General features: G+C 41.4%; 1 long non-coding RNA gene across 1 annotated transcript in view; it reads left to right on the forward strand.

Annotated features, from left to right (window-relative positions):
• Window positions 1–6,303, forward strand: part of LOC103482242 (uncharacterized) — an 11,666-nt gene extending 5,363 nt beyond the window's left edge. Inside the window, exons 2-3 of the long non-coding RNA XR_536423.2 lie at window positions 5,314–5,400; window positions 5,487–6,303. This is a non-coding gene — a long non-coding RNA (uncharacterized LOC103482242). The remainder of the gene's footprint in view (window positions 1–5,313; window positions 5,401–5,486) is intronic.
• The last annotated feature ends 10,895 nt before the right edge of the window (window positions 6,304–17,198 follow it).

Below are 17,198 nucleotides of genomic sequence, written 5' to 3' on the forward strand. Positions count from 1 at the left end.
TATAATAAGCATTTTTCTGACACCTGAAGTTAACACACTTACTTGATTGTGCTGTAAAATGGCACTATGTGTTACAGTAAAACACACAACACTGCCTCTTTGAAGCATTCTACTAAGATTGCCATGTTTAAAAATAACACGCAAATTGATCTATTCGTTGTTTTCTTCACCTACCGCCGCGATTGTTTGGCCCTCCGGCTCAGTTAGGTGAGTTACGCCTGGTTAGAACCAGAGCCGCTTCTCATTTCTCTGTCGCACGGCCGCGACGGGTCACTGGAAACGCTCAAAACGAATTACAGTGCCTGCTTCGGCTTCCTCTTCTCCACGCCGCTCCGGCCATAAATAATTCGACGAGTTGTTTCGCCGCCACGCATCTGAATCAGCTGATGCATTTTTCATTGACCGGGGTCTCCATTAGACATGCTGATAGATGTCTCTGACACTTCAGGAGCACATTTTCATACATACACACAAGGATGATTATGAGCACAGATAAGCATAGGGGAAAGACAGACGTTTACACCCTCGGCTCTCGCTCCTGTCCTCCTCCTTCATCCTCCTCCTCTTCATCCTCCTCCTCCTCACACACATCCAAGCTTTTCAAAGCTAGAAGTTCTTGAAAAAATAATCCAACACTGTCACAGCTGACCTAAAAATTACAGAATCATTTCCTACATAAATAACACCAAACTGGTCAATCAATGCATCCCATCATCATGGTGCAAATAGGAATAAGAAGGACGGAACATTTTTTCTTCTAACAGTGAGTCCATTTAAAGGAGCAGTATGATGTGACATTGACTTTTTTGAGCTTTACATCATGTTATAATGTTCTCTCATCAACAACATACCTGGACTGTTGTCTTGATTATTTTATGCATGTTTGAGAAATCTTTTAATCTCCCATGGCAACCATTCAGCTGTGCAAAACGAATGGGTGGACCAGGCACAGCCTTCAACAGCTAAGCTCCGCCTTCAACAGCTAAGCTCCGCGTTTGAGGATGAAGCTCAGTTTTATAACATAAGTCGTATGTGATATATGTAGCATTTTTTTCCCACAACTGCAGTTAACTGATTGTTCTATAAAAGACTAGGATAATGTCTCCACCTGTTGTGATCGTAGAGAACCTATTGAACAGGAATAATATGCTTTTTGAAAAACGCATTTTACTTCCCCTTTAAAAATGTATCAAACAATAGAAGCTACAAAGGATGTTTGCACTGATTTTTCTCCACCTTAAAAATAAAGATTTATGGGAAACAAGAGAGGGGTAAAAACAACAAAGCAGAAAGTGCAGATCCTTTCTAAACTTTCCGCCCTTTTATCATTCCTCGTGATTTTAGAGCCTTGACTTGCTGGGTTTTCATGTTCACAGAGAACACTTTCCAGCTTCCAGAGCCATTACTCAGGCTGCGTGGTTATGAAGCTGCAAGTTGCCTTTATTTTTATGTTATTTGTTTCTCTTATAACTTCTCTCCCCCCGCCCGCGCTAACGGGAAATCACTGGGAATAATTCAGAGCGAGTTTTAATAATGTAATCATGTGCTCAGCAGGAAGGAGGTATATCTCAGGGTCTTTGCACATTCATCCTCTAATGCACTCAGCTGAAAATGCGTCTGCAGCGTCCTCCAAGTCTAACAACAACACACACTCAGTAAGAAGGAAAAGAGTTCAACATCCCTGCAGTTCGCACAAAACCAACAATCATGGCATCTCCGGCCTCGCCTCTCTGTCCTGTTGATGTTTTGTGAAAAAAAGAACCGGTGTGAACGAACTCTGCTTTACAGGCGATTTCGAAAGAAGCCCTTTTCATTGATCTGTTGTTTTTGCCACGTAATTATCTTCGAGGTGTAGCTCTTTGAATCGCTGTAATGGGCCCTGTTCAAGCATTTTGCTCTCGCGCTTGAACATGACAGCCCGATTGTGCGGTCGCTTCGGTACAACACTCGGAGTGCAGCTTTCCCAACTAGCAGGGTCCGACGCTTTTGGGCGCAATCTGGAAAGTTTGCTTGTTTCAGTTTTTGCTGATTCCAAAGCGGTCGTTTGTCTGTTAAGTAATTCTTGTTATTATCGTATTCCTACACCCGTGTGTAACCTTTTCTCCCGTGTTGTGCTCGGTCAGATCGGCACAGTGGAGACGTCAATCAAGCGCTCCCCATCGGTTTTCAATCTAGCAGCCCCCCAACCAGCCCCCCCAGCCCTGGGCTCTGGAGATGGAGAAAGGTCACCCCGGGGTCACGCTGGTCTGTGTTCTCATTCGGAGAAACCCTGCTGCTGTTCTGTTCTCATCACCAGCAGAAAAACCCCTGTCCGTGGAAATCCCCTGCAGGACAGCGCGCCTCAGCCCCAGGTCAAAGTTCACCTATAACTGAAGCTGTTTTCTTTTTCTTTTCTTTTTTTTCATTCATTTGCTCTCTGCACCATCATCACTGTAACCCTGGAAAAAATATTGTTTGGGTGTTGCTGCAGTAAATTCTTCAGTTTACAAGAGATCATTAATATTTGATTTGTTTACCCGTCTGAAGCAGAGCTGGACAGCGTTCCCACGTCGCAGTGTGCTGCCTGGAGGAGTAAGAGAAAATAATAAATAAGGGCAAAACTTGAGAAGGATTGTGGATTAATACAGAAGAAAAAGAAAAACTCAATTGTTTTTGTAGGTCACCGTTTTCTTTTCATTTCCAAAGCAGAGGATTCATTTTTAAAACGTACCGATACAAAGCACAGAAGTAACACTTGGAGGTATTTCCACCATGATGTGCCAATTGGAACTTCAGGACTGAGGGACGAACACAGTTCGTACTACGACTGCATGATGGACAGCTCTGTGAAGGTCAGCACCATGTTATGTTGCTTTATGGACGTACAGGTACATGACGTAGAGCGTTGTACCGAAAATATCCAGTAGCTCTGTTGGTTTGTACGTCTACTAAACAAATAATGTGATAATCCTTCCTACATGAACATGTAAAATGTTTATGTGGTAACTTGGGAATGTAAAACTGTAATTTTTTTTTCTTTTACATCTGTAGTTATTTTTAGTAGTTTTTGCAAGTTATCCGTGTGTCCGTTGTAAGCATAAAACATCTGCTAGTACAATAAAACAGAAGAGAGGAGAATGCATTGTTCTCATGTGACATCACACTTAATCACACTTAAACTTTGTAACTGGCAGCCATTTTGGCAGGCAGTTGCTATGGAGTTTTGACAACAATAAATAAGCCATGAGCTTAGAACTAGTTCTCACCTTGTTCCTAACTTATAAAAAATATAAATACATTATATGTATCTATGGCAATTTTGGATCACTCTACCCACGACTGTGTAATACTTAAATATCTTTGATATTTACTGCAGTACTTACTGCCAAACTAGCAAAACTCATTTAGCTAAAGTAGTTGTTATCTGCATGCTAAGACAGAAGCGTAGCCTGCATGTATGTTATTACATGAACTTCCTCTGCCAGTCACCAGAACCTTGTTATTTACGTGAAGAGTTCGCATGTCTGTTACAAAGCCTTGGGAATATAGATTGTATGCATCTGTGGGTTTCAGTCCACGAAATCCACAAAATCCAAGAGTGTTCACAAAGATTTTATGTCAGTATTTCCACCTCATGTGCAAAATTAGCTTCAAGTGGCATGTTGGAGACAAACATCCATCCATCCATCCATTTTCTTCCGCTTATCCGGGGTCGGGTCGCGGGGGCAGCAGCTTCAGAAGGGAGGCCCAGACTTCCCTCTCCCCAGCCACTTCTTCCAGCTCCTCCGGGGGAGGAGACAAACATGTTGAGAGAAAACTAACAACACACGGAATTAGAGTTTTGTTGCATAAGAGAGTATATAATGGATGTGATGTTTAAAAACTTGGTAAAGTGAGACTTTCAACTGCTTCCATTCACTCCTGCTATGTTTTATATGCCCATGCACCGGTCAGGATTGGGACAGAAGTTTCTAGTGTCACCTAAATGCTTGAATAATTTTAACATTATTGTTTTCCAACTTTGATCTGGCTTCTCATTTGCTTTGTGCTTTCTTTGTTTCTTTTACCTTTTTTTCTTTTGAGTATTTCTTGACTTCAGATATATCGATGCATTAATTTTGTAAGCAAGACATTCCTTGCCCTTTTATCAATTACTTTTCTTCAGTTTAATTTATTGCTATAATTACGTTTTCATCTGGATAGGGGCTGATTTTGAGAATACAAATTTGCAAACGTTCCTCTATCATTGGCGAGGAAAAGGTTCAGTTTGCCATATTTAAAGCAGCACTGCAACACCTAATGTTAAAGCTGCATCAGCATTATCAAAAGTTAGAGGGTAAAAAAAACCCACTATTGTTTCTGCTTTTCATTCATTCCAGTTTTTCCTACATGTAAACTGAAATCCCATAGCCGATGCCTCAGGGTTGCTTTTCTGAATAATCAAATCAATGTTGTTATAGAACATTGATTTCCTGGGTTACTACGGTCAGAAGGGGACACTTACAAGATGAAGAATTGGTCAAACAATTAGGGGAACGAGGTCCTACCGGGGATTGTGTAGTTCCATCTACCAATTAATTTTCATTACCCTATGAAACCTGTTCAGCATTAGAAGGTTCCCCAGCTGTCGGTATTCTGTATTCCCCATTCTGCTTAAGAAGAGAAAGAAAAACACAACATGTTTGTGTTTTTATGTCAGCTGTTGAAGAATTATGTCCAAAAGATTTAGGCAAAAAATAAATAAAATAAAATATATATCAAAAATATATATACACTCACCTGCCACTTTATTAGAGACACCTTGCTAGAATTTGCTAGTACTACTTTGATATACATAGTAGCTGAAGGTAACTGGCTGTGTTAATAAAATGGCACTATGTGCATAGAAAATACATAAAACTGCCCCTTAAACTTTGATTATGGTGCCGTATAACCAGAGCTTCTGGCAGGTTTAAAATGTGGATAAATATTCTAAAAAAAATGTTACTGTTGACGTTAGCGGAGGAAGCATCGTTTATGTGTAGAACAGGAACAGATGGAGGCAAAACCAGAGCTCAAGAGGGTCATTTCCAGTTCAGGTCCCAATTCCTTCTTTCTCTTAACACTTTACATGGATGTATGTCTCCTTATACAGTTACTGTCTTCACTATAGATTAATTGTAGGAGAAATAAAGCTCCAGATAATGTATCGGGACGTTTGCTCTCGTGAGGTTACGCTGGGTTTCCATCACGGAGCCATAAATCCGAAGTGAGCCGGTGTAGCTTTGCCGTTTGATAGACACTAAAGAATATTTAGTGGTGTGCATTGCTTTCTAAACCTGTAATTCTCCACAGAGTACACTACAATTTAATGGTGGGAGTGTGAGGTGGACCAGCCCCAGGGCGACGGGGCCCCTCCTCGCAGCAGCTGTTGCCGCAGATGTAAGGTGACAGTAATCAATACTGATTATTAAAGTGGGAACACCATCTCCAGTGTGTGATTAATCTTCATTCTCTCGTGTTTACAGAGCCTCTCCTGGCCCGCTCGCCTCTGAGGGGGAGCTCTCCTCCATTATCTATCCCCGGAGACGGGGAAAAACAAAACACTGTCACCATTAAACATATTCCCTGTCACGGCCCGGAGAAAGCAGGTCCAGGTCGTCGTGATGGACCCTGAATGTGCTCCCGTATCAAAACACCGGCTCTGGAGGACACAGTTCTATGAAGACGTATTGGTTTGTGATGGCTTTGTGTTCATTAAGTACAGCTGCAATGACAGAGGCCATTCAATGCTGTTCATATTCATTTAAAACTGCAGTATGCAACGTATATTTTTATACATTTGTTGAGATGTCATTATGACACTATGGTATGAGATGGCGCTCATCCTGCTCCACCTTTTACTTTCTGCGACGCTACCGTTAGCATAGCATGTTGTGAATGCTAAGGCTAGTTAGCATAGCCACCGATGTTGCGGAAAAGCTGTTGTCCTGTAACAGTATGTTGTCAGTATGTTGTTTCTCCACTATTAGCACATTTAGTAACGAGTACATAAAGTTTGATTGGCAGCACTAAGCCCCGCCTCCCGGCTCTGATTGGCTTTTTTTGGTCGGGCTCGGTGCCTTTCTTCAGATGGCCTTAGTAGCTCAGGGAGGAGGTGGACGAGATCGATATCATGATGTACTGTCACAACATGGTGACAGTTTCAATATAACTGAAACATGTAAAGAACAAATTCTTTCTATAAATTACATACTTCAGATTTAATCCACCAAACTGTCAATTTCTTATAAACTACAGAATATGAATTAAAACACAAACACATGCAGTTAATGTATACATCAAAACGACTTTCATCCCATTTTTATATTAAATTAGGTTCGTCTCCTTAACAATAATAATAATAAATTAATAAAATTCTACATTTCCAAGTTTTAGTTTTATGGATAAAAAGTGTAAATTGATTAGTCTACTTGGGATTGATAAACTTAATCTGCAAAGAGAGATGCAAAAATTATATTACTTTTAATGTTTATTCTGTATCTGTTAGCTAAGTGCCATTTAAGTTCTACACTATTGTTTGACGTTGTCAGTGTTTAGTTTCAAAGCAACTTTTATTCTCCATTCTACAATTTAAAGTATTTTTAATTGTATGCCAAACAAAGGCCCAGAGTGATGGAGTCTTCTCCAGCTGGATGGAGGATGAGGTCATGTAATGCAATGAGGGAACAGATGCTCACATGTCATTTTTCCCCAAGTCAAAGTCAAGACTCAGGTCTTTGAAATTCAAGTCCAATTGGATGCCATCAAGTCAACATATCAGACTGAACTGATGTAGGCCAGGAATTCAAATCCTTTATGCTCCAATTTCACATATAAACATATAATAATTCCATATTTTAACAATAAATTTAACATGAAATAAATATGGCCTTCTAATTTAAATATCTTTAAAAATGACATGATGATCTCTTGTAAACTGAAGATTCCAAAAGAATCAAAGTGTTTTTTATTGTGTCTTGGTAGTTTTTTTTTGGGGGGGGAGGGGGGGGGGTTGTACTGAAATTGTCCCCCCTTCACTATATTCTGCACTATACAGAACACAATGTGCTAAACCTCTATAGTCTACTTTAAACAGTGAGCTTTTGTGGAAACACTTTTTTGGAACTTAAAAAAGCCTAAAATTTAAGTTTGTAACTCCATGTCCCCTCCCCCACATGTTTCTGCATATGGTGGGTTGATAAAAATGCTACTAAATCTGCCCTCATTCATAAGACAGACACATTTGAATGTTTGCTCACCCCAAAAGACAAAGTGATGAAATGGAAATCAAAGGACAACCATCACTTAAAGCTGCAGTACATACTGTAACTTTCATTAAAAATGTTTTTATATACATTTGTTAAATGTGTCGCTTCTGCCTCTTGTCTGAAATACACCAGTCAGTAACAACCAATCAGAGCTAGGAGGAGGGTCTTAGTGCTGTCAATCAACTTTGTGTACATTCCGATATCCTAATCTAAGTTACTAAAGTTTTAAGGTGGAACTACAGTTCTAAGCCTCTGACTGCACCAGAGCTGATAGCCTGAGTAGCCAACCAATAACTAACAAGAAGAATGGCAAAAAATATATACTTGATGCTGTATGCAACAAGGCTTCAGAATTTAGCAGGTGTTCATTTCATATTTTTACTTTTCTGTTTTAAAAAAAGCACGAGGATCATGTTCATTTCTGCTTCAACATTTTGTGTAAGTACTGCAGAGAAATTGTGTTTTTTACCAAAGGTTTCCAAACCACGAGAATCTCATCCCAGCCAATGACTGCATTCCTATGTGCAAACAGCATTTCTTAGAGTAAGCTGGTTGGTCAGATTCTCACCATCTGTTAATTCAATAAACTTGATCCACTGTTTGTAGGGAAAGTATTGTGTAAGTATTAGAAGACTTAGATCTGATTAGGTTTACAAGATCACCTGCAATTATTGATCAAATATAGAAAAAAGTAAAGTCGTCCTTCTTCGCCTATGGGAAATCAACACCGCAGAGCAACGTATAGTCCGCAACACCGTTGATCTGCTGCAGATGTTGATACCGAGTCAATACCCTTAAACAACGCCTCTGAAAGTTATATCGGACCCACTTGTTCTTTTTCAAAAGTGAAGTTCTGTAACCTTGCTGTGTGGCAGCCATTGTGAAACAAACAATTCATCATCCTCGCTTGGCCGCATCCGCAATCAAATTCAGATTAATGTTTAAAACAGAAACAAAGCAAAAATCCAATTAGAGTCATTTAGGGTATAGATTGTTTGGTTTGGGGGCATTTATGCTACCAGGTCAATTAAACAGAGACTCAATAATGCAGTAATGAAAGTCAGGCATGGCGAGAAGGAGAGACAACCAACAGGCTCACGGGTGATGGTAACGAAAGAAAGCAGTGGTGTGTGTGTGCGTGCGTGGGGGTGTGTGTGTGTGTGTGTGTGTGTGCGTGTGTGTGTGCGTGTGCGTGTGGGTGTGTGTGTGTGGGGGGGGTGTGTGTGCGTGTGTGTGTGTGTGTGTGTGAGGCGTGTGTTTTGCAGTCAAGCGGCTGAGCGCTCAAACACGCTCAAATATGTGTATGATATGCATCGGGGGGTAAACCATTAACATTTTTGGACCGGCTTGAAGGCTCCCAGTGCCTCCCGTCTGCATCGCCTGTGACTGCAACAGATGGTCACCCCATCCCTGAGAGCCCCCCACCACCCACAGGTGTCAACTCCCACCCACATCCCCCGTCTTTGCCTCCGTCGTTAGATAATCTGCCGTCCCACCTCGCCTCCCCCTCCTGCTGCTCGTCTAAAAAGGAACCCCAGCTTCCCCACTACCCCTTTGTTAAATCCTCTCTTCCTCTTCCTCTTCCTCTTCCTCGCCTCCCGTGCTCCCATCACTCAGCACCTGTGAGGATCCCACTGAGAGGAGATAAGGTATTTACGTGGCTCCCTTTTTTTCTTTATTTTCTGTTGAACTTGGGGGATGGGGGAGGAGGAAGAGGGAAAGGAGGAGGGAGAGGAGGAGTGTGTTGGTCAGGTAAAACAAAGAGGGAAAAACTGTGCAGAGACACAGAGAGTACCTGACAGCTGTTTCATTCAGAATCTCCCCTCTCGGGCTCCACATCTTAAAGAGGCAGTACTATATATTTTTAGAGTGATATTTTATAGCACAATTAAGTAACTATGGTTACCTTCAGTTGATACAAAAATTCTTTCTAAATCAACTATGACTTTTACTTTCTGATCTAACACCTTGAAATTGGGCCTCTGTCACTTTAAGAAACTCCTGCTCTTTCTGAAACTCCACCTTCACAACATGGCTCCTCTATTGAACCTTTTAACAACGTTTTACCAGCATTTCACGGAGAAGTAGCTCGTATAATGAGCTCAGCAGATGCGCAGATCCACCAGGTGTTTGCTAATTGCTGCTGGCTAGTCTGAAGGAGCTGAGTTGGGGGGGCTGCAGGGTGAAGGGAGGGCTGCTATGTGAGGTGGAATCTTGGAAGCTGCAGCTCTGAGGAGGAGCTGCATCTTGTAGGCGGGGCTAGGTCCACCCAGGTATTTTGCACAGCTGGATGGTTGTCATGGGAGATTAAAGGATTTCCAAAACATGCAAAACAGCGCTCCAGGTATGTGTGTTTTTGATGATGGAATAAGATCAAAGGTCGAGTTTACATAATACTGCCCCTTCAAGGAGACAGGGTGGCTACGCCCGCCGCAGCAAAATAAAAAAAAGGGACTAGGAGGAGATCTTTAGGAAAGTTCAGAGGATTAATTTGACACAAGGCAGAGAGGATGGTTAAACATAAGGAGGAGGAAGAGGAAGATGAGTGCGGGTTGGGGGAGTGAAAAGCTTTCTTTGTTAGAGTAATTGCTCTGAGCCAGTCTTGTGTGCAAACCGGTTAGAGATTATAGGATTTATTCCCATGTAGATTTTCAACAGAGTCGCTCTGCTTGAGCCATTCTGTTCTTCCCCCCTGCAGAACGTGCAACCTGGGATGTTCGGGATAAATCCATATATACATAAATATCGAACAATGCGAGAGCACCGCATCTTTTGTTAGCCGGGACAGGGAGGCAGAGTGACGCAGGCGTGGATTAAACACACACGTGTCAAGGTGAATAAATTAAATGTCAAAATAAATGACAAAGCAACATATAGAGCCCAGGGAAGCATTTATGTCTAGTTTGGCTTGTCCACATTTTGTCATATTTCCAACTTCTGTTTTATTTTATTGAATTTTATGCAACAGAGCAAAACAAATGAACACAATTGTGACACTGTTGTATTTTTGATGTTTTTGTGCATTTTATGATGTTTTTAAGGTTGTTAATCGAATATTTTCATGAATGGTTATGAATCTATATGAGCAACAAACTACCTCATAATTTCCTCTGGAATAAAAAAGCACCACCTAACTTAACATAAGCTAAACTAAGGCAAGCTAATGTAACTTAATCTAAGCTAAGCTAAGCTAAATAACTTAACTACCACTAAACTAAAATAATCTAACCTAATTTAAACAAACTTAATCCAAGGTAAACTAATCCAATTTAACCTAAGCTAACCTTACCTAAACTAAGCTAAATGAAAAAGAAATGCAATTCTTTTTTTTCTTTTTTTTTCTTGCAAATACAAATCTAAAATGCGTTGTGTATATTTGGGTTTGTCTCCCTTTGATCCAGATTTTTCAGATGCCACCTGAAGACTAAACTGAGTCTGGCTGGTGGTAATTTAATCTAAGAATAAATCCAGATGTTCTCTGGCGGTTTGTTAGAAAACGTTGGTGAACAAACAGCATCAGTAACACAGCAGCCAGGTCAGGGGTGAGGCTGTGGAGAAGTTCAGAGCTGGGCTGAATTAGAAAACTAATGTCCAGCTTTAAACATCTCACAGACGTCTGTTCAGGGCATCATCTGAAAATGGAAACTGTGGCACAGCTGTGGACCGAGCAGTAAATTGGCGTCCTTCAAAGCTGCCATGATGCGCTAAGTGTGGAGCATGAAGTTAGCAGGAGAGAAACATAACAAGAGTCTTTTATGAATGTTTTGCTGAATTTTCAGTCTGGACTCCATTTTAAGAAAAATCAAAAACATTTTGTTGCCAGTAAAACATGTTGTTAAAAAAAAAGGGCTAAAAGGTTTTGGATTTTTTTTAGGAAAAAAAAACCTGTTCCTTTGTTAATGCGGTCTGAAGCGAAGGCTCATGATGGAGCTGGGTAGAGGAGCTGAAATATGTACTCAAGTAAAAGTAGCACATTTTTACTAAATTCAATCAGTCAATCAATAAAGTTCATTTGTATTGGACATATTGGGAACAAGGCAGTTCAAAGTGCTTTACATCATAAAATCACAAAAATAAAAAGTCATGTAAACAATGCCTTAGCTATTGAGAAACCAATGACAAATATCACATTTTGATGAGTGCCATCATTAAAACCATCCATTCATTCTGAATATGTCAGTCAAGGTTCCATATATTATGATTCAAAATCAGCTCTAACAGGTGAAGTTTTAGCCTTCATTTAAAGGAAATCAGTGTTTCTGCTGTTTTGCAGTTTTAATAAAACTAAAAGTAGCCGTCCAGAAAATTACTCAAGTAGGAGTAAAAAAGTATTTGGTAAAAAAGCTACTCAAGTACTGATCCTGATGTTTGATTTTATATTTTAAAATTATGTCATCATACAGATAAAATATAAATATATATTTTTAACCCTCCTGTGGTTTTAAGCAATGGGATTTCTTTGACCCTGAAAACGTTTTACTGTGTCCGTGGTCCGGCTGGGTCACATCTGTAGAGATTTTGCAAGACTTTTTTGTTGTGTGGTTTCAGGAACTGACGGTCTGATGGGACAACCTTTCGATTCCCCCGCTGTCTGACCACAACATTCTGAGCATTGCCCTAAGACCACTGGACAGTTACATAAAAAGTATGTGGAACTTTTGGTATTTTAAAATTAAGCTAAAATGAAAAATTTGCACAAATAAAAAACTTAGTTACATCAGAATACAACAGCACAACACCACTTAACAGATAAAAAAATAATAATAATTCACTACTTCACAACTGTGTGTTACAGTGTGTTGAAGTTCTGGATACATTTCCAGTAAAACTTATTGATCTTTGTGATTTTAACATTACAAACTAAGAAAAGATTAAACAATGTGCATGCTTTTGCAAGGCGGAGCACATTCTGTAATGAATAAAATATGAATGCTCCAAACTGCTCAGCCATTGTTCTGTAACAAGAACACACTCTTTTTGATGTCAACGACACACAAACCGCTTCACCGAATCATAATTCTCATTAAAGTTAACGGCGGATAAAGCAAGAGCATAAAAAAAAAAGAAAAAACCGGACATTATGGTTATCAGAGCTATCACACAAACGGGAACATAAAGAAGAAAAATCATTTTTTTGATGTTGAAAAATGGAAACGACCTCGATTTTGGGTGCAAAGATTAGAAAAAAATCAAAACGACACATATATTTGCATTTGTAGAGCTACTTTGTTTACTGGAAACACTTCAAAAGACACATTACCATTTCAAAAGCTGGTCAAGCATGTCCGCACATAAACACGAGACGACTGTGTTTGTCTGGTTTATTTCTTGTTTCCTCGCTCGCCCTCAAACCAAGCGGCGGATCCCCGCAGTGAACTTCTGCCGGCTCTCTTTTGCTCGCATGAAACAGTGTGGGGCAAATTGCATTGTGTGACTTAGAAGACGCCGCGTGCGGGACAGATGCCTCAAAGAGGCTCTGCGAGGAATCAAAGGCTTCCCTCTGATGGAGAAGAAACCGTTGCCATCCCTGACGGTTTCTTTCGACACATGTCGCCAATCAAACAGCTCTCAAAACACCTTCTGTTTTCAATCCGGCTCTTTGACGAGCTGCTTGAAAAGCAAAGTGTGTGCGTGTGTGTGTGTGTATGTGTGTTTTTTTTTTTGGATGTGGCAGGACATATTACCTTCCATGCACCCACCAGGGAACAGCCCACGCTTGTTCACACGCTGCACTGCAACAGTGTGTCGAGGCGAACGGCACCCTCGGTTTTTACAGGCCTACTAACTCGCGCCGCGCTGACGAAAACTTCACATGTAAAACGTTGAGGGCTTTCTCGGGAGACTGATTGGAAAGCCGTTTTCTGCGTAATAAAGTCTCGTCGTAACTTAAAGGGAAACCCTGAAGACCTCAAACGCCGCCAGAGCGAACGTAAAAGTACTACGTCTGACCTTTTACGAGGCTCCAGTGTTTACATGTTCTTCATCTTGATTGTTCTCCCTGGTTTTTGCGGGTAAAGCCCTCGGCTCCCGTCGCCCTCGGGGCTGTGGTTGTGTGTGCTGGGCGGCGTGCGACGCTCCGTGGGTGGCAGAGTGGGAAGAGGCCTCCGGTTGAATTGGGAAAGGAAGAGAAAGAGCCGTCGGGGAACTGCTGCAGCCCGCCTGGCCCCCCGTTTTGGCCCGAGGAAACCCTGATTTCATGGTGCGCTTTGGGATCAGCAGTGTTGTGTCAGATAAGCTGGTGGGTCCGCTTTGACCTTCCAGCCAGCGATTAGCATGTCCCCAGTCAGACGTCTACACATTCGTTTCCTGAGATAAAGGATACAGAACGAAGTGCTTGATAACCGTCCAAGCATCCAAGCACGCTTTGTAATATAAACTAGTGACCAGGAAGTCTGTCCACAAAACATTATAAAAGACAGAAATGACAGAATTTTACAACATCACCGTGGCGTCATGTATTGCATCTAAATTCGCTGATGCCTTTTTGTTCCCCAGAAGAACAAAAAAGACTGTTGGATTCTAATGAACTGAACTGAAATGTTTTCAAATGTTTTTGACATATAAATAAATGTTCGACAGATACAGTTCTAAATGAAAATACCTATCAGTAAAAGCTATTTTATATGTATATATGGAACATATTTCAAAGCTGCCGTATGTAACTTTGATAAAAAAATATTTTGTGGTGAAAACATCAAACTCCTCTGCCTTCTCTCAATGCTGACTACAAGCAACCTATCAGAGCCAGGGGGCGGGTCTTAGCGGTGTCAATCACCTCTCCATGTGGCGCTCTTCATCCTTCCTCTCCTGCCCCCTCTCTGCTACACTGCAACTAGCATAGCATGTTGTGAATGTCATGTTGGTTAGCATAGCCACCGGTGATGACGGATAAACTGTTTTCCAGTAACGGTAAGTTGTTTCTTCCCTATTGGCATATTTAGCAGCGAGTACATGAGGATGATGGATAGCACCAAAAACCGCCTCCTGACTCTGATTGGTTGTTTTTGGTTGGGAGCGGTGCATTTCTTCAGACGACAGTAGTAGCTTTTCACAGATTATCTGTCTCATTACATACAGTCTCAACCTGGTGACAGTTTTAACAAATGAAACGTTGAACACTGCGACTTTAACGCTTGGTTGAAAGTTTCTCCTTTCCAAGTGTAATTTTTCCCCAGGAGCAGGAACCAGAAGGCAGCGTTTGTTTTAGTAAAAACGACTCTAATCTCTTCTGAACTCAGCCAGCCACTTCACGTGCGACTCAGCCGAACATACACTCCTCATTTTTCCCACACACACACTCGCCAGATGTTGCTGAAAGCTGTAAGGGAAGAAGCGGCAGGTACGCGCATTTAAATATCCGACCCCCACAACGGGCTCTTCCTGTACATCTGTCGAGATTTACGTGGACAGTTCTTCCTACGAGAAGTGTTGGCTTCCCGCCGAGGCCGGATCAGAAGGAGACGGAGGTTCCTCAAGCCAGAGCAGGTGACTGTGGGTCGAAAACAAGAAAAAAAGAAAAGGTCTCGTCAACCAGCTTTTATCTGCAGACACTTCACCCGAACCCCCATCTGCTTCTTATATCAGCGCTCGCGCTCTCGCCGGCTCAGAGGTCCACTGGTCAGACCTGCAGAGGTCAACCGCACAAAGCGGAGTAATGAAATCAAAAGCAGCACAGATGACAAGAGGCTGCTGTTGATCAGTGGAAATCGCTGAAGGTTTTCATTATGACGTATGACAATGGGATGGGGTGTGTGTGTGGGTGTGTGTGTGTGTGTGGGTGATTCAAAAGGGAGGATATTAAAGACTCAGCAGAGCTCTTTCAGACTGAGTAATGGTCGGACGGAGCGGGGGCCACCGACAGCTTTACTGTTCCCTCAGGCTTCAAAGTGTTAAGTGTGTGAAGCCGATACCGCAGAGTATGGTAACATACGGCCCTTTTTTTGGTTTTACGTGAGGATAAAACCCATCGTGTTTTAATGGATTTAGATTACCGCCATAAATCTAACGGACGAGCGTCTGTGATGTCACATCTGGAGCAGCGATGTTAAAGGGAATGCAGCGGGTGTTGCATCGTCGAGCAAGAACCGAGTGGAAAACAGCAGGTTTATTCATACTGCGTCTTAAATCAGCTGAGCTGGAGCCTCCCAGTCACAGCCGTCGCTCCGCAGGCCTTACACACCGCAGGCCTTACACACCGCAGGCCTTACACACCGCAGGCCTTACACACCGCAGGCCTTACACACCGCTGGAGCATGTAGGTGAATAGTTCAAGGGCTGAGGCGCTAAAAACAGTACAGTGGAGTTTTTGGATTCACCTGTCTTGCTTTTTCTGTTGAACGTAACTGACATGTTAGCTATACACAGACTTTTTCACAAAGCATATCGGAAATATGCAAAAGAACGTGAAGTTTGGGGAGCTGAAATACCCAGATACTATTCTACAGACACAGTAAAGGCTGCAGTTTGCCACCGAGGCACTGGGAAGATAATTTGATACACTGACCAATTTCTGAAAATGCAACAAACCTGCTATTTGAAAATGTTGGCAACTTTGTTGGAGTGAAGGTAAATATTTTAAGAGCACACATTGAACTTTGTCATTTACAATGCTAGCTTAGCTAATTGTGCTAATCATGAACAGCAATTCTTAAGACAAGTTAGGATGCCCACCCCCTAGTTCTTGGGGGTTTTCTTTTGTTTTTTAAAGTAAATGCAAAGTATGACATAGACTTTGCTGTTAATAAAAATATAATAAAATAGTTTAAAAATAGATGTGTCTATGTGTGTGTGTGTGTGTGGTTTTGTGAACTGACAGTCTGACGGAACCGGGGTCACTAAGGGAGTGAAGGAAAAATATTAGGGTCATGTTCTGTATATATTTTATTTTTATCCAAAACTGGAATTCACAAAAGTAAATCTGATTGGTGCGTCTCTGCATCAGACGCAGCCAGATGAAATGACTGATGAAGCGAAGGTTGATGCACAACATCACTGTCGACTCTAAACAACTGTAAATCCAAAAGAGGTTAAATCAAAACGGGACACAACAAACCAGAGGAGCAAACAGACGGATGGACAGATTAACAAATGAGTGGAAAACTGGATGACATCCACCCTCACTGGCTGTGCACACAGAAGAGGAGACCTTGAAAAGCATTGCAGGAATAAACAATTTTCTGCAGACAGAAATATATCGGGATAAAACATCCAGAAGAAAACTGAAAAAAAAAATGCTTGAAAATTCATAAACCATGAGACAAAAGCAATGTGTGTTTTTCCTGGATGAAATGTTGACTCACGTCAAACTTTAGCTCGGTTGCTCATGAAAAGAAGCTTTTCCCACTTTTAATTGGCCAAATTACAAAAAAACGTGCTTTGGGTTAAAAAGCATGATTTCCGATCTTGTTCTGGCGCCTGGTTCATGAGCTCAGTGAGGACGGATCAACGGCTGACAGCTGGGTGAACCAAACCGACGGAATTTAAGTTTTTGAATGCAAGCGTCGAGCTTTAATTGCCTCTATGATAGCTTCTGTCGATACAATCAGAGAATCAGGAACTGGACAAAAATAAACAACTTGGTTGTTATGTTTTTCTGGACGCCAGTTGGAGCTGGAAGAGGTAAAAAGCAACGACTGCAGCGGAGTATTAGGTTTTTAGCCATATAGTTTAATTGTATAGCTTTATAACTGTTACCTTCAGTTGTAAAACAAAAAGCTACATATATCAAATATGACCTAAAAGAAATTTGACTGACTCTAACACCTCTGTCTCTTTAAGAAACTCTTGCTCTTTTTGAAACTCCTCCTTCAGGAAGTCATTACAACATGGCTTCTCTATTAATCCTTAAGCAATGTTTTTACCAGGGTTGCACTGAGAAGTAGCTCCTATAATGAGCTCAGGAGTTGCACAGTTCCACCAGGTGTTTGCTAA

The sequence above is a fragment of the Poecilia reticulata genome, linkage group LG20, assembly GCF_000633615.1.
Source record: "Poecilia reticulata strain Guanapo linkage group LG20, Guppy_female_1.0+MT, whole genome shotgun sequence".
In the NCBI taxonomy this organism is placed as follows: Eukaryota; Metazoa; Chordata; class Actinopteri; order Cyprinodontiformes; family Poeciliidae; genus Poecilia; species Poecilia reticulata.